Genomic DNA, 18,720 nt, shown 5'->3' with positions numbered 1-18,720 from the left:
GGAAGGCTCCTGTACAGCCCAGGCATCGTGTGCAAGATGATCGTTGCATGTTGTGTGTTGCACAACATATGTGTACGCAGCAATGCCCCATGGATACAAGTGCCAGCTGCACCGGGCGATGATGATGAAAATGAAGACGAGGCAGGTGGACCACTCCCCACTGCAGCTGCAGCAGGAATAGCCCGTAGGAACATCATCATTGACAATTTCTTCACATGAGCACGTCACATTGGGACAGTCCTTAGCAATCATGGGACAGTACAAAATGACCACAGGCACAGCATGTGCAAATAAATGCATTCCAAAAGCACATTCCCTGAGTGCATGTCACTCATCTGTACAGGCACAACACTCAGGCAGGTGTGTGTGCGACAAGTGGGGCTAACATTTTGATGATGTGTTCATGGATGGTGGATGTGTCACCTCTGTGCAGAGAGGCTGTTTATGGTGTAACGTAGTCGAAGTGCCAGTTCTGTGTTTCACAGTTAGTAGGGAATCCCACTATTCGGCGTTTCACGTGTGTCCCAAATCATTCCATGTTGGCTGCCATTTGTGACCTACAGGTGACAACAAGGCTCCTTTTGGGGTCCGATATGTACCTCCATGATGCAGGGATGCCCCCTGTGACTCAAGTCCCACAACATGGGCAACATGTACGTAAGTGGGAGTCACTACCCCTCCATTCATCCACGCTTTCATTATTGATTGATCATGGTCATGACACGTCTGTGTGCAGGAGGGGTGGCTTGTCGCTCTGCGATGTGAAAGGGAGATGCGGTTCCACGCATGTTTCAGCATTGGCGCAGTTTACATGCAGACTGCATGTCAATGTACGTTGTGACTGTGAGGAGATGCCTATTTGGGGCGGGACAATGGTCATTTGTTCTACGTCACGGATGTGGGGTTGTGCTCGTACATTGTCATCTCGCCGTTTTTTTACTCTGCTTTTATGGTGCATTATCCCGCATGACGCGTGGGAATTGCAGGCCTGTTGCTGGTTATTGCTGATGTGTGTATCGCGATTGGCCTCAGCGCACCTTTTCTGGCGTTGTTTTTTTTGCAGTTTTGCGGCATTGCGTTGATTTTAACGCAGTCATTTGACGCATTATCGAGGGACTATCGCATGGTACCGCCGGCTTGGGAATACCACGTTACAACGATGTTATTTTCCAGCGAAAGACTGCGATGTGCAAAGTTGCGCTAAGCTAATTTTGCGATGATTATCACACGTTCTTGAGAATATCCCCCGTAGAGTTCTTCTGGTCGTGAATGCATGTGTGTTTGTGGCAAATGTAATTTAAATGGAGTGTTTGCTTTTATCATTGTGCACGTAAGACCTCCGTGTGCTCTAAGCTAATTTAATTTTCCTACCCCCACTGTCTAATCAGGTTACAATATGTTTGAAAGTAGGTGCCGGTGATCTTGTGTGCTAAACCCATAAATATTTTCATGCTCGTTAAACACGAGTTGGCCTTTAACTAAAACCCTTTCAAGTTACTTATCCCATTGTGTCCACAAGTGAGCTTTTCGCCTTATTCTGGTCAGCAGAAGACCTGGGCCTAAACTGGTTTTTAAACACATACAGCTGTGTGTTTTTTACTCATGTATGGTGTTGCGCTGTATTCTCGTGATCTACATTTTTCGTGTATTTTATATTTTTTGCTTTGTGTTCATATTTTATATTTCCTGCAACATTCCCTGCTCTACATGATATTTCAATTAGTACATCAAGACCGTGGTTTGTACTTGGCACTAGGTGATACAAGTTGCCCTGAGAATCTACTACTCACGTTGGTGTCCTCACTGGAAACATCCCTCCCGCCTTTGCTCCTATTGTCCCACAGCGTGCTTGGGTTAACTGTATAACACAATATATTAGCAATAAGAGCACAATAGTTGGCAACAAGGCTCCCAACAATCAGGACATCCAGGATGGCAGTGATGAAAACCACCCACAAAACCAATTTTCTGGGGCACCGCCTTCATCTACCATTTTCTTTTGTACCTTATGCAGTGTCTGTATAGCTTCTGATAAAGTTCCATTGTCTGCATCATTTGCTGGAATAAAGGTGCAGCACGCTGTCCCAATTTCCTTCCATACCCCTCCTTGCATGGCCGTCATAAGGTCAAGTACAACAATGCTGCATTATGATCATTCTTATGGCTCGTAGTTCTTCCTTTATGGCGTTGAAACCATCATTTGTAGTGTTAATGACTTTGAGCAATTCCCACTGTGTGACTTGTAGCCATTGAGCTGTGCTTTAGCATGAACTAATTGTTACAACAAACAATTGATGGACGGAATGCTGACAATGCAGACATTCTCCCCCAGTCAGGAGATCTGGGTTAAATCCATAGTTCTTTTGCCCACTACACCACCCCACTTTAGACATGGCCATATGCAAATCAGTCTTGACCCTGTGCCTCATGGGAACAGTCCAGCCCGAACTGCCAAGCCATGTCTTCCCTGGACCGGAATCAAGCATCCTAGGACCGGTTTCTGGCTATCAGCCGTCATCAGCCAGGATAGCTTGACTCCAGTGGCGTAGTGAGCACGGGTCCCACGTCTGGTAATACCCATCCCACTTAGGGCGAAAAGCGTTACAACAAACAATTGATGGACGGAATGCTGACAATGCAGACATTCTCCCCCAGTCAAGAGATCTGGGTTAAATCCATCGTTCTTTTGCCCACTACACCACCCCAGTTTAGACATGGCCATATGCAAATCAGTCTTGACCCTGTGCCTCATGGGAACAGTCCAGCCCGAACTGCCAAGCCATGTCTTCCCTGGACCGGAATCAAGCATCCTAGGACCGGTTTCTGGCTATCAGCCGTCATCAGCCAGGCTAGCTTGACTCCAGTGGCGTAGTGAGCACGGGTCCCACGTCTGGGAATACCCATCCCACTTAGGGCGAAAAGCGTTACAACAAACAATTGATGGACGGAATGCTGACAATGCAGACATTCTCCCCCAGTCAAGAGATCTGGGTTAAATCCATCGTTCTTTTGCCCACTACACCACCCCAGTTTAGACATGGCCATATGCAAATCAGTCTTGACCCTGTGCCTCATGGGAACAGTCCAGCCCGAACTGCCAAGCCATGTCTTCCCTGGACCGGAATCAAGCATCCTAGGACCGGTTTCTGGCTATCAGCCGTCATCGGCCAGGATAGCTTGACTCCAGTGGCGTAGTGAGCACGGGTCCCACGTCTGGGAATACCCATCCCACTTAGGGCGAAAAGCGTTACAACAAACAATTGATGGACGGAATGCTGACAATGCAGACATTCTCCCACAGTCAAGCGATCTGGGTTAAATCCATCGTTCTTTTGCCCACTACACCACCCCAGTTTAGACATGGCCATATGCAAATCAGTCTTGACCCTGTGCCTCATGGGAACAGTCCAGCCCGAACTGCCAAGCCATGTCTTCCCTGGGGTGGCGTGGTGAGCAAAATAACGATGGATTTAGGCCCAGATCTCTGTACTGGGGTGAATGTATGACATTGTTCTGCATTCTGTCCATCAACTGTTGTTTTTGCATTTGTCACCCCGAGTGGGACGGGTATGCTCAGACGTGAGTCCCGTGCTCTCCATGCCACTGGAGTCAAGCTATCCTGGCTGAAGAGGGGTGAAACCCCGAAACCGGTCCTAGGATGCTTGATTCCGGTCCAGGGAAGACATGGCTTGGCAGTTCGGGCTGGCCTGTTCCCATGAGGCACAGGGTCAAGACTGATTTGCATATGGCCATGTCTGAACTAGGGTGGCGTGGTGAGCAAAATAACGATGGATTTAGGCCCAGATCTCTGTACTGGGGTGAATGTATGACATTGTTCTGCATTCTGTCCATCAACTGTTGTTTTTGCATTTGTCACCCCGAGTGGGAGGGGTATGCTCAGACGTGAGTCCCGTGCTCTCCATGCCACTGGAGTCAAGCTATCCTGGCTGAAGAGGGGTGAAACCCCGAAACCGGTCCTAGGATGCTTGATTCCGGTCCAGGGAAGACATGGCTTGGCAGTTCGGGCTGGACTGTTCCCATGAGGCACAGGGTCAAGACTGATTTGCATATGGCCATGTCTGAACTGGGGTGGCGTGGTGAGCAAAATAACGATGGATTTAGGCCCAGATCTCTGTACTGGGGTGAATGTATGACATTGTTCTGCATTCTGTCCATCAACTGTTGTTTTTGCATTTGTCACCCCGAGTGGGACGGGTATGCTCAGACGTGAGTCCCGTGCTCTCCATGCCACTGGAGTCAAGCTATCCTGGCTGAAGAGGGGTGAAACCCCGAAACCGGTCCTAGGATGCTTGATTCCGGTCCAGGGAAGACATGGCTTGGCAGTTTGGGCTGGACTGTTCCCATGAGGCACAGGGTCAAGACTGATTTGCATATGGCCATGTCTGAACTGGGGTGGCGTGGTGAGCAAAATAACGATGGATTTAGGCCCAGATCTCTGTACTGGGGTGAATGTATGACATTGTTCTGCATTCTGTCCATCAACTGTTGTTTTTGCATTTGTCACCCCGAGTGGGACGGGTATGCTCAGACGTGAGTCCCGTGCTCTCCATGCCACTGGAGTCAAGCTATCCTGGCTGAAGAGGGGTGAAACCCCGAAATCGGTCCTAGGATGCTTGATTCCGGTCCAGGGAAGACATGGCTTGGCAGTTCGGGCTGGACTGTTCCCATGAGGCACAGGGTCAAGACTGATTTGCATATGGCCATGTCTGAACTGGGGTGGCGTGGTGAGCAAAATAACGATGGATTTAGGCCCAGATCTCTGTACTGGGTTGAATGTATGACATTGTTCTGCATTCTGTCCATCAACTGTTGTTTTTGCATTTGTCACCCCGAGTGGGACGGGTATGCTCAGACGTGGGTCCCGTGCTCTCCATGCCACTGGAGTTAAGCTATCCTGGCTGAAGAGGGGTGAAACCCCGAAACCGGTCCTAGGATGCTTGATTCCGGTCCAGGGAAGACATGGCTTGGCAGTTCGGGCTGGACTGTTCCCATGAGGCACAGGGTCAAGACTGATTTGCATATGGCCATGTCTGAACTGGCGTGGCGTGGTGAGCAAAATAATGATGGATTTAGGCCCAGATCTCTGTACTGGGGTGAATGTATGACATTGTTCTGCATTCTGTCAATCAACTGTTCTTTTTGCATTTGTCACCCCGAGTGGGACGGGTATGCTCAGACGTGAGTCCCGTGCTCTCCATGCCACTGGAGTCAAGCTATCCTGGCTGAAGAGGGGTGAAACCCCGAAACCGGTCCTAGGATGCTTGATTCCGGTCCAGGGAAGACATGGCTTGGCAGTTCGTGCTGGACTGTTCCCATGAGGCACAGGGTCAAGACTGATTTGCACATGGCCATGTCTGAAATGGGGTGGCGTGGTGAGCAAAATAACGATGGATTTAGGCCCAGATCTCTGTACTGGGGTGAATGTATGACATTGTGCTGCATTCTGTCCATCAACTGTTGTTTTTGCAATTAGCATGAACTAATGGCAGAATGCTCCCAAGGAAGGGTTGAGCATCATTGAACAAACAATACCCTTGGGGAAAATAATTCCAAGTGCTTGTACCATAATACTCTGCATTTATCTTCCTTCTCCTGACAGTCTGAGGACTTATTGTGCTATCTACCCAAGTGTAACGTGAAATGTTTTCATCCCCGATATGTGTACATTTCCATATTGCATCCCAACTGACATCCATGCCATTCCATAAAGACATAACCCTACAGGAAAATTCAATATTGGGATGCCATTGATCATGGGCTAAAACTGACTCAGTGACTCTAAGGGGAATATTTACACGCCCCTAACCCCAACACTACGTCACTTTTTCTGACACTGTGGTGGCGATAGGGGCTTCCCCTTATTCACAAGGCGGCAACTCCGCCTTGTGCATTAGGCCCCCATTCACACTATACATAGCGTGAAAATGGTGGGCAGTGGGTGTTGCGGTGGGCGTTCTACCCCAACACACATTCATTTTGCCACTACCCCAAATTTACAAGGCCAGCGTAAATATGGGGCAGCGATAAAATTAAGACCAGGAAAACTTGGTCTTAAACAGTTGTGCAGAACACATAGAAACAGCAAAAAGGTCATTGATTGTTTATGCGCAGGAAGGTGACCCTTCCTGCACATAATCAATAAAAAAGTTACTTTTTGCAACTTCTATGTGTGCTGCATTAAGCAGCACACGTAGAAGTTTCAAATTGCCATTTCAGATTGTTTATGCACAGGAAGGGACACCTTCATTCATATAACCAATCTTCCCCTACAATAAAGGTGCCCTTGCACTATGGTGCAAGGGTGTCTGCATTGGAACTTGGCAGCTGTAATTGGCACCAGCTCAGGGGGAAATACAGGGCTGCACCGTATCCTTGTAAATACAGTGCAGCCCTGCGTTTTGGAAGAGGAGGAGCACGGCTGCGCTCCGCTACTTCCTTGTAAATATGCACCTAAATCGTGGCCTACGAACACAATCTGGGAGTAAGTGGTTTAGAAAATACTTGTTACACTCATTACAGGTCACATTATTATTAGGGAATTCTCTTCGTACGTGGAAAGTATTAGGACTTAAGGGTAATTTGCTATAGAAGAGCAAAAAAGATAGAATCAGGAGACAGAAAAGAAGCATAAAAACAAAAATGCAAATCTTTTGAGCTGTTTTTTCCAAAAATAGTCCAAATGTGGAGGGGTGCATTTTTGTAATGACAATCTTCTTCTCCCCTATTGTTTCATTTAAATTGTCTATGATGTTTGGAGAGATGCTGGGTTCAGACGAACATGGGTGCAGTGAAACCAGGGTTTTCTTCCACCTTAAGGGAGGTGGGGGTTGCCATGGTCACCATGTAGGGGCCTTCGAATAATTGTTCTCACCATTTTTGGACAAAGTTCTCTAAAAATCCTTGATCTCCTAATTGCACGACTAGGAGGTCAACTGCGGTGGAGGGCTTCTCCTTGTCCTTTGTTACCTCTTTAAAGATGAATCTTGCACATTTCATTAGTTCACATAAATACACATGCATCTTATCATTTAAGATCTCTGCAGAGCTTTCTCCCTGTTCCCTACTTTTAGTTGCAAGAACTTTAAGTATTCGTGGGTCGTCCTGTCACTATTTGATGGGATGTCAGATGGGTGTTCTCCTGAGGGAAAAGAGTGCTATTGGTAAACAGTACAACCATTTCTTGTGCAATGCAGCACATAACTTACTGTTCTTACTCTTCAAGAGGCCATTCAGGTGCTCGACAGTACCATTACTTTGAGGGTGGCATATGGAGGACAACTTAAGTTTTATCCCTTACTGTGTCGTGATATGCATAAGTATAGTATTTGCAAAACTGGTGCCATTGTCGGATCTTATCTCTTTTGGGATTCCCTATCATGGGATTACTCGACAAATTAGGAATGTAGCTCCTGATTTAGCATCACAATGGATGCAAGGCCCTGCTTCAATCCATTGAGAAACGGGGCAGACCACAACTATGAGGTACCTGTAGTGACTGCCCCAACTATTATGTCCACAAAGTCCATATGATGGGCCTTGAAGGGACCTTGTGGTCATGGAATGGTATAATTTATCACTTTTAGGGTGGTATTTGGGGTAAATTGATGACAGACAATGCAGTTATGAAGATACATGGTAAGTATGTTGTGTAGATTGGGCACAAACCAGTCTTCTAGTATTTGCATAGACAAATAATCTATTGAGGCATGGGCTGGTAAATGTAGCTGACCAAGAGCTATTGTAAGTAAAGCCAGTGGCATCATTGGTTTACTTGTAGATAGTTGTCTATACATTATGTCATCCCTTGACTGGTTGCATCCTCTGTCTTCCTATAACTGTTTTTCATGTGGAGGAGCAGCTTCCTGTAATCCTCACAGATGTAATCGCGCTGTCTCAGCATAATGAGGCGTGTCATTGTTGGTAGTGGCTTTGGTTTCAGACTCAGGTTGTGAGGCAGTCTGAGCCACCAGAACAGGGATATGTTGTGAATCTGATGGCACAGGTGGGGCGTGCCCCTAGCTGCAGCTTTAGCTGCCCAATCTGCTAGTGCATTACCTCGAGACACAAAATCCTGTTCAATTGTATGCAATGCACATTTCACAAATGTCACTGCCTGTGGTAATGTGAGTGCCTCTATTAGAGCCTCTAAGAGGTTCCTATGCATAACAGGACTTCCGTTTAACTTAAGGAAACCACTCCTGGCCCATCTCATGATGCTGGAATGCACAGTGGTTGTCACATAAGCCGAATCTGAATATATTTTAATGACTTCTCCTGCTCCTAGCTTAAGAGATGATATAAATGCGGTAAATTATGTTGCTTGGGTGTAATAATGTGCTGGTAATGTTGGCTGCTCTCCTATATGGAGTGTATCAGAAGAATCATGCTGCTGTGCTCTGACTACTGCTGCACCTGTATGTCTAATTCCTGTATCCTGGTCAATAGGAGAAGAGCCGTCAACAAAATAGACAATGCTACCTCGTATAGGATCCTCCGTTGCTTGACTAGACTCATTGGAAATATAGTTTGCACAGTCATGCGTATCCTCCTGAGAGTTTAGTATTGGCTGGGCAAAGAATGTCGCAGGATTCACCGTATGACAAATCACAAACTTCAAGGATGGTAGTGACAGTATCACCTCATCTCCTGACTCTCTGAGTAGTCAGAGTGGTCTTGGCCTTCTGAATATTAGCAAATAATACATGTTCTGCATAGAACATTAAAGGTACCCCCATGACAATGGGGTGCTCATTTGCACTGCAAAGGCTGCAGTGGTGAGAGCTTGCTTGCAGGGATAATGTCCTTTCATTACTGAATGCAGCAGTCCACTAAAATATGCAGTGGGTTTATGTCCTAAGGGATATATTTGTGTAAGGACAGCTGTCATCCCCAGATCATTGCAATGGCAGAATAAATAAAGCTCCTTGGTGTAGTCAGGAGTTCCCAAAACTGGAGCATTTGTTATTTCAGTTTTCAATTTTGGAAATTGTCATTTTCGTCTCTTGCTTGTTTGATAGAAGCCAACAAGGGTGCTATTAATGTGCTATAACCAAAGCCCTATTGCCTTACATAATTACAGAGATCAAGAAACTTCTGCATTCCTTTGACATTTTCTGGTTGTCACTTGGAGAATGGATGCCGCCCTTTCAAGGGTCACTCGAGGACCAGAAGCTGACAACAATTGCCCTAAATAACGGACCTCTTCCTGATAGTACTGAATTAGCTCTTTCTCCACTTTGTATCCCCTCTGTGCAAGAGTGACTAGAAGAGATATTGGGGTATATTTGCAAGCCCCTATCGCCACCACAATGTCACTTTTCTCAACGTTGTGGTAGCGATAGTGGTTTCGCCTTATTTAACTAGGCGGCGTTAAGCCACTTAATTTGGCTTAATGCCGCCTTGTGAATAAGAGACCCTTTCACTATATACTTAGCGTGAAAGGGGCAGGCAATGGGTGTTGTGGTGGGCATTCCACTGCAACACCCATTGGGTCTGACGATGCCCCATATTTACAAGGTTGGCATAAATATGTGGCAGTGCCAAAATTAAGACCAGGGAAAACCTGGTCTTACCCTGGCGCAACGAGGAGAAATGTTTAATTTCTCCTCGTTTTTGCTGTTTCCATGTGTGCTGTGTTGTGCAGCACACATAGAAACAGGAAATTCCATTGATTGTTTATGTGCAGGAAGGTGTCCCTTCCTGCACATAAACAATCATTAAAAAAATGATGTTTTGCAACTTCTATGTGTGCTGCATTAAACAGCACACATAGAAGTTTCAAAACTCCATTTTGGATTGTTTCTGTGCAGGAAGGGACACCTTCCTGCACATAAACAATCATTCCCCTCAACGCATGCACCTTTGCACTAGCAATGCTTGTAGGGTAGTGGCGATGCCCTCATCTGCTTCTTCAGACTAGAGATATTGCTTTTCTTTGGGTAATATAGCACCTTCTTTTAATGTAATTCGGAATGGTGTGGCAGTACAAAATAAGGCCTACATCATGTGGGCCCTTAGTCCAAAAAGTGTCTGACACCTGGGACATATCTGCTTCTCTAACAGAAACAAAAGCTCTGCCTGGTATGGGTGTCCTTACTTCTAACACTGTCCTCAATGGTATGTCATCTTGGAAAATTACAGCCAATTTCTTGGAATAATTGTCAAACAGTTGGTCATCCAATACCTCTCTAACCATTTTTCCTGGCTCATTGAAGATAACACATGCTCATAAAACATGATTATAGTTACTGTCTATCAGAGCGTCATAGGTTGATAGTACTTCTAAAGCCTCTATCTGCGATATTAATTCAGCATCCGACATCCAAGAGTCCTGTCCTTGGTGCCGAAAGAGAAATTCTTTGTGTGACTGAACCTCCCTTCCCAGTAACTCTGGTGTCTCTGCTATAATTTTATACACTGTTGTAGTAAATCCTTCCAAATCAGCAGATTGCGCTCTGATTTGATCTCCAGTAGAGGAATCGACTGTTACTGCCATGATCCTGGAAGGTGAGACTCCAGAGGCAGAACAAATCATGGTACTATCTGATTCAAAATGAATGGTCACATTTAATTTGGCCATTAGATCTCTCCTTAATAGATTAGCTGGGGCAGCTGGAGAAAACAGTAAACAGCCACCAATGTGCCTCCCTCCTACTTCCATTTCCACTGTTTTGGTAAAAGGAACCCTTACCACTTCCCCAGGGAATCCTTGTGTGTCCATTGATCTTTTGAAAATTGGAAGGTTTCCCTCTTTAATGCAGGACCTATTTGCTCCTGTGTCTATGAGGAATGCATATCTTTTGTCATTGATAGCTACCGTCACAGTGGGTTCATCGTCTGTGACTCTGTGGGCACCTTCATTGTATATATCTGGTAGACATGGGAACTTTTGGTGTGTTTCCTCTGTGTTTTTGCTTTCTGATCTCCTGTTTTTGATGGTATGCAGGACTGCGTTTTTGCTGGTTTGTTGTCTCTGTGCACTTTACCACTGCTGATCAGTGCTAAAGTGCAAGTGCTCCCTCTGTAAACTGTGTTACTGATTGGTTATCCATGATTGGCATATTTGATTTACTAATAAGTCCCTAGTAAAGTGCACTGTGTGTGCCCAGGGCCTGTAAATCAAATGCTACTAGTGGTCCTGCAGCCCTGATTGTGCCACTCACACAAGTGGCATTTCAAATGTGTCTCAGATCTGCCACTGCAGTGTCTGTGTGTGCAGTATTAAACTGCCATGTGGACCTGGCAAGTGCACCCACTTAGGTGTGCCTTGCATATCCTGATGACTCCTCACCAGGTTGATGGGTCTGCCTGGGCTAATAGTAGTGGGAGGAGTTGCCGCTGGACCGGTCCTGTACAAAGAAGACTCCACCTACTGGAGAGTGTCTGGTACAGAGCAGGAAAGAGCTGGATCTTGTGAGCAAGAAGGACTTTTTTTGAAGTATGTCTCCTTCAAGGGCCAGAACTAGTATAAGTATTGGGGCCCTGACACCAGAACTTTAGAACTCTTTTGAACTAAGTCACCTGCCAAGAAGAAAAGCTGGAGAAGCTGTCAGGTGTAACTACCACTTTGCTGTGTGTTTTGCTGCGTTGGCCTCCAGTGGCTACTTCTGTCTTGGACAGTGAAAGGACTGGACTGAACTTTCTGAAACTTATTGCCTAAGTTTCTCCAAGGGCTTGAAGTAGAGCTTGCTTCCTGTTGGAAGTCTCAGGCACATCAAACACTTCAGGTTCATCTGCCAACAGCACTGGGAACTGCTTGTTTTGTGCTGCAACAGAAGAAGCTACCAACGATGCCACTGCCGTCTCCGTGACCTAAAGGCACCACCCTGGGCATCGCCTTGCTTCACAACGCAACCCTCGTTCTCAATGACGCTGCCACCTGATGCCATCAGTGAGCCACTGTTTGCACCATATGCTGTGGACACTGCACCTTGCTGCCATGATATCACCGATATTCACAAATGACAAGAGCAACCCTTATGTCCTTGTGAACCGGGTAGGTACTAAGTACAAAACAATATTCACAAGGAACTCACTCATGAATCATAATACACGGTCTGTGACTCAATATGTCACGCTGAATTAATCACAACCAAAAATGACTTTTCTTTCATAAAAAACCTATCAAATCAATTATAAATCAACTTTCATAATAAGCCCAAATAGAAAGCCTATTTTCTTTTTTATAAAACCTAACCTCAACCGAGGTAGGTGTTATTTTATTCTAAGGTTCATTAGTTTCATAATGAGTTCATCAAAAATACATTTATAAAAATTGCAAATATATACAATTCAATATTTACAGTGACATGTGACCCCAAGTGAAAAACCATAACCTCTTACAATACATGTGTATGACAAAAAATGAAGGAAAGGAAAAGGTTATTGGAAATTTATATAAAGGACAGACTTATTGTAATTGGAAATGATTTAGCCAAAACTGTCTCTTTTATATGTGTTGTCGACGGCGTTTCGACCCACTCTAGATACCGGGTCTCTTCAGGACTGTAATTCTGGGGACTGAACAAATTAGACTAACGTTAGTGACCTTAGTGATTTAATAATTAATAAAATATGTGGGCTTGGGAGGGCAAGGACGATCGCTTACCAATATTTGCACACTTCTGTCCAATGGATATGCAGCAGTAAAGGAAGAACATTTTCAACCTATAATCAAGGATAAACTAATTGAGTGCGCGCGCTACATTAATATGTAACAGTGCTCACCAAAAAGTGATGGAGGGAGTTAAACTTACTTCAGTTCACTGTCTCACTCAGCGTTTGCCAAGGATTGGGTCATAATGTTCCAGTCTATTTTCATCAAGACTAATGACTCTTAAACGGTGATTTCTGCAATTATTGCGATGTAAATTAGCACATATCATGCGCGTAAATCAGTGCATTTACATACTTCTACATTAAATGAAACTTACTTAAATTTCCTATCCTCGTATGCAATGAAAGAGGATATCAACGTAATGGTTGAGTACTTCCGTGATGACCGAAGCGTCTCTCACTGAAGGATTAAAATACAAAAAATAAGGGAACATAGTAGCATAGCTCTAATATATTCACGAACTTGTCTAAATAAACGAATAACCTCGTGGGGCGATAACTTACGTTAATGAAAACGCCCATCCAGCAATCAAACAGTGGCTGTGTGCGATGCAATCCGTCGGATACCAAGCGGTTACCCGGAAGTGATCTGTCCCATTATATTGAGATCACGTAAGGCTACGGAGCTCACGACATAGATGAAGGCTGAATAGCAGCCATCTTAGATTGGGCAGGGGCGCATGATAACCCATGGGAATTGTTTTACTTTTATACCATCTTTCTTATTGTCAACGAGGAGACGAGCTCAAGACATAAACTTGCTTATCACAGATAATCTCTATAAGGAAGGAAAACGGGTACCATGCCACAATTATTAATAAATTTAACCTAATGATAAACTGTATATTCAGAGTTGCATCCTAAGTTAATTAAAAGTGGAAAATTATTTTTTTTATATATTGTATATTAATATATTTAAAGAGGGGAGAAAAGGAAAGAAGGGAAAAAGAAGGGGAAAGAGAGAAGAAAATGATTTGCAATAAATTCAACATTGCCCAATTATGTACATTGCAATTGAAATTCCCTGTATATATCCCATAATTGCCAATACAATTTTGAACATATCATCTGATATATATGACAATACAGTTTTGTTAAAACAATTTTTGTACATCGTATTTCATACTTTCTCTGAATGCCATGGCAGAGCCCTGCCAGGTGATAGAGAAATTGGACTACAGGTACTGATCAGTGTAAACTCATAAACCTGCGCCACTCTTCAAGACTGTTCAGCCCATTGCGAATAGATCCACACTTATCAATCCATTTGCATTCCAATGTTTGAAGAATAAGGGACATGTCACCCCCTCTTGGAGGCATCTTGGCTTTCTCAACCACTTGCCATTGTACTTCATCTGCAGAGTGGCCTTTCTGCAGAACATAGGTGGTTCACGACAACATTCCAGAGTATTAAGAGTGGACTCAAGATATTAGCTTCCATGACAATCTGCATTAACCTTCACATACCACAAAGATAAAGAGCTGGTACCATTCTTAGATTTGAAAATAAGATGCAGTGATAATCAGTTGAATGTGACACTATATCGGAAACCAACAGATAGAAACACCTTACTTCAGTATTCTAGCTTTCACCCAAGGTCCCTTAAAGATGGCCTTCCTTACGGACAATTTTTGAGACTAAGGCGCAACTGTACAGAAAAAGCTGACTTTTTCATGGAAGCTAATATCTTGAGTTCCAGGTTACGTGAGCGGGGCTATCCCAAGAGATTGGTTAAAACTTCGATGAAGAGAGCCTGGTTTAGCCCCCGTGAAGTGCTACTTGAAAAAACTAAGAGAGAAAGTGTAAAAAGAAGTGTACGTGTCACCACCTTCTGTCCACTAAGCACGCAAATACAGAAGACCATTAAACGACATTGGTCCACTCTTAATACTCTGGAATGTTGTCGTGAACCACCTATGTTTTCTTTTAAAAAAGGAAGAAACATAAGAGATCATCTGGTTCACTCAGACACCAGTATACACCAGAATAAAAAAACTATACAAGATCTATGGTCACTACCGGCCATCACAGGCCATTATAAATGCACAAACTGCATAGCATGCAATTTCACTAAATAAACCAAATTTTTCACTCATGGGAATGTGAATACTAAACTGCAGGATCTGACTAACTGCGCCACTATGAATGTGATTTATTGCATTTGGTGCCCCTGTAAATTGATCTATATTGGTCAAACCACCCAACCAGTGAGGGCACGTATTGGACAACATAGAAGTCGTATCCGCTGTCAGGTGACAAATGCTCCTCTAGTGGACCATTATGTAGAGAAAGGCCACTCTGCAGATGATGTACAATGGCAAGTGGTTGAGAAAGCCAAGATGCTTCCAAGAGGGGGTGACATGTCCCTTATTCTTCAAACATTGGAATGCAAATGGATTGATAAGTGTGGATCTATTCGCAATGGGCTGAACAGTCTTGAAGAGTGGCGCAGGTTTATAAGTTTACACTGATCAGTACCTGTAGTCCAATTTCTCTATCACCTGGCAGGGCTCTGCCATGGCATTCAGAGAAAGTATGAAATACGATGTACAAAAATTGTTTTAACAAAACTGTATTGTCATATATATCAGATGAGATGTTCAAAATTGTATTGGCAATTATGGGATATATACAGAGAATTTCAATTGCAATGTACATAATTGGGCAATGTTGAATTTATTGCAAATCATTTTCTTCTCTCTTTCCCCTTCTTTTTCCCTTCTTTCCTTTTCTCCCATCTTTAAATATATTAATATACAATATATAAAAAAACAAATTCCACTTTTAATTAACTTAGGATGCAACTCTGAATATACCGTTTATCATTAGGTTAAATTTATTAATAATTGTGGCATGGTACCCGTTTTCCGTCCTTATAGGGATTATCTGTGATAAGCAAGTTTATGTCTTGAGCTCGTCTCCTCGTTGACAATAAGAAAGATGGTATAAAAGTAAAACAATTCCCATGGGTTATCATGCGCCCCTGCCCAATCTAAGATGGCTGCTATTCAGCCTTCATCTATGTCGTGAGCTCCGTAGCCTTACGTGATCTCAATATAATGGGACAGATCACTTCCGGGTAACCGCTTGGTATCCGACGGATTACATCGCACACAGCCACTGTTTGATTGCTGGATGGGCGTTTTCATTAACGTAAGTTATCGCCCCACGAGGTTATTCGTTTATTTAGACAAGTTTGTGAATATATTAGAGCTATGCTACTATGTTCCCTTATTTTTTGTATTTTAATCCTTCAGTGAGAGACGCTTCGGTCATCACGGAAGTACTCAACCATTACGTTGATATCCTCTTTCATTGCATACGAGGATAGGAAATTTAAGTAAGTTTCATTTAATGTAGAAGTATGTAAATGCACTGATTTACGCGCATGATATGTGCTAATTTACATCGCAATAATTGCAGAAATCACCGTTTGAGAGTCATTAGTCTTGATGAAAATAGACTGGAACATTATGACCCAATCCTTGGCAAACGCTGAGTGAGACAGTGAACTGAAGTAAGTTTAACTCCCTCCATCACTTTTTGGTGAGCACTGTTACATATTAATGTAGTGCGCACTCAATTAGTTTATCCTTGATTATAGGTTGAAAATGTTCTTCCTTTACTGCTGCATACTGGATCCATTGGACAGAAGTGTGCAAATATTGGTAAGCGTTCGTCCTTGCCCTCCCAAGCCCACATATTTTATTAATTATTAAATCACTAAGGTCACTAACGTTAGTCTAATTTGTTCAGTCCCCAGAATTACAGTCCTGAAGAGACCCGGTATCTAGAGTGGGTCGAAACGCCGTCGACAACACATATAAAAGAGACAGTTTGGGCTAAATCATTTCCAATTACAATAAGTCTGTCCTTATATAAATTTCCAATAACCTTTTCCTTTCCTTCATTTTTTGTCATACACATGTATCGTAATAGGTTATGGTTTTTCACTTGGGGTCACATGTCACTGTAAATATTGAATTGCATATATTTGCAATTTTTATAAATGTATTTTTGATGAACTCTTTATGAAACTAATGAACCTTAGAATAAAATAACACCTACCTCGGTTGAGGTTAGGTTTTATAAAAAAGAAAATAGGCTTTCTATGTGGGCTTATTATGAAAGTTGATTTATAATTGATTTGATAGGTTTTTTATGAAAGAAAAGTCATTTTTGGTTGTGATTAATTCAGCGTGACATATTGAGTCACAGATCGTGTATTATGATTCATGAGTGAGTTCCTTGTGAATATTGTTTTGTACTTATGATATCACCGATGACACTGTGCCTTCGTCACCGATGCCGCTGCCTGTACCGTGACCTGTGGACACCTCTCGTGAGGTACACAAAGCATCTCCCAGTACCACGCCACAGCCCTGGTCCACCAACGTCAGCACCATCAACTCCAGCCTTGTCAACCAACACCGCTGCTTGCACCGTGACCTGTGGGCACGCACCAGGCATCAAACTGCTTTGCATTGCAATGCTGGATCTACCGACGACAGCGCATCAGCAACGACAATGCCGCTGCCTGCACCATAACCTGTGGATACCGTCACCAAGTTGCTACTTGCACCGTGGCCACAAGGCACAGCACTTCGCATCATCCTGCTTCGCATCGCAGCCCTGACAACATCAACACCAGCGCTCCTGACTTTAACCTCACAGAGTTCAGTCTGCACCATGTGTCACTTAAGCTCGATAACTTCTGCACCGACCTCCGGAATCGGCGTCTGCCAGTGATGCCACCTCTTTGGAGCTCATTGCAAGGTCCCCGACGCCCTACATTTCCAAAAGTACTGTTTGCAGGTCTTCCCGACACGGTAGCTGGCCTGCAACCCCGCGGTCAGCCTGAACTGTTGGATTTGTTGTTCACGACACTGTGATGGTTCATAACTGAGCTATCGACTTCAAAGAACTGTCTTTTGAGTTGTTTTTTGCACCATTTATATCTTTATTACTGTATGTTGGATTTTTTTATCGTTTTGATCTTGTTTTACAAAGATAAATATTGGCTATTTTTCCAAACTTGGTGTGGTGTCCTTTTGTAGTGTTTTCACTGTATTACTGTGTGTTATGTGCGAACGCTTTACACATTTTCTCTGAGATAAGCCTGATTGCTCATGCCAAGCTACTAAGGTGGTGAGCAAGGGTTATTTTAGAAGTCTAACTCCCACCTCTTTGTCCACTTTGAGGTGGAATCCCTGTTGTTGGGGGTGTTTGGTAGCTTTGCTGAGGTGGCACCTGTTGTGCTTGGGGTATTACGGGTGGAGTATTTTGGGGTGGTGTCTGCGGCACATACATTTTTTTTTAGATTTGTTTGTGGCTGCACTACTGCATTTCCTGGCTGATTATAAATTCCTGCTTTACCAGTTTGCTCATCCCAACTTTTAATTTTGCAGTCTCTGATAAAATGTTCATACTTCTGACAACAGTGACATACCTGATCCGTCCTTGGAGGACCCATCCTACCTCTTCCTACTCCTCATCTTCTTTCCCTACTACTTCCCTGCACCCTTGCATCATCCTGCTGTTGTGGGTACTGTTGTTGAGTGGTCCCTGGGACTGGTCCCCCAGACATTGCAGTCTTTTGAGTGGCCGCTGCCTCTACAGCTCCGTCCACTGCCCCTTACTTTGCCAACCTCTCCTGCACTAACCTGGCTGCTGCTTTCTCCATCACCTCCTGTTTGTACCTTTCTTTCTCCTTCTTTTTCTTGCAAAAATGTATTATGTGTTTCTGTCCAGGGTTTGGCTTCTAGCACCACTATGTTATCAAGGCTATCCTGCACATCAGAGGGCAACTCTTTTTTAACTACATTGTAAAACAATAGAGCATTTCCTCCTGTTACTTCCCAACCATGACCTACTTCCTGGGTCAATTTCTCTTTCATCCTATTAAGAAACTGAGCGGGATCCTCATTTGGCTGCATTCACTGATTCATGAGAGATCCAATATCTGGCCTGTCAGGATACATTTTCCTCAGCTGATCCCAAACTACTGTTCTCAAATTAAATGGAGACCCATCACATCTAGTCTCAGTGAGGGTAACATTTCTCACTCCGGCTTTTTGAAATAC

Source organism: Triturus cristatus, chromosome 3_1, assembly GCF_964204655.1.
Source record: "Triturus cristatus chromosome 3_1, aTriCri1.1, whole genome shotgun sequence".
In the NCBI taxonomy this organism is placed as follows: Eukaryota; Metazoa; Chordata; class Amphibia; order Caudata; family Salamandridae; genus Triturus; species Triturus cristatus.
This window is presented reverse-complemented; position numbering follows the sequence as displayed.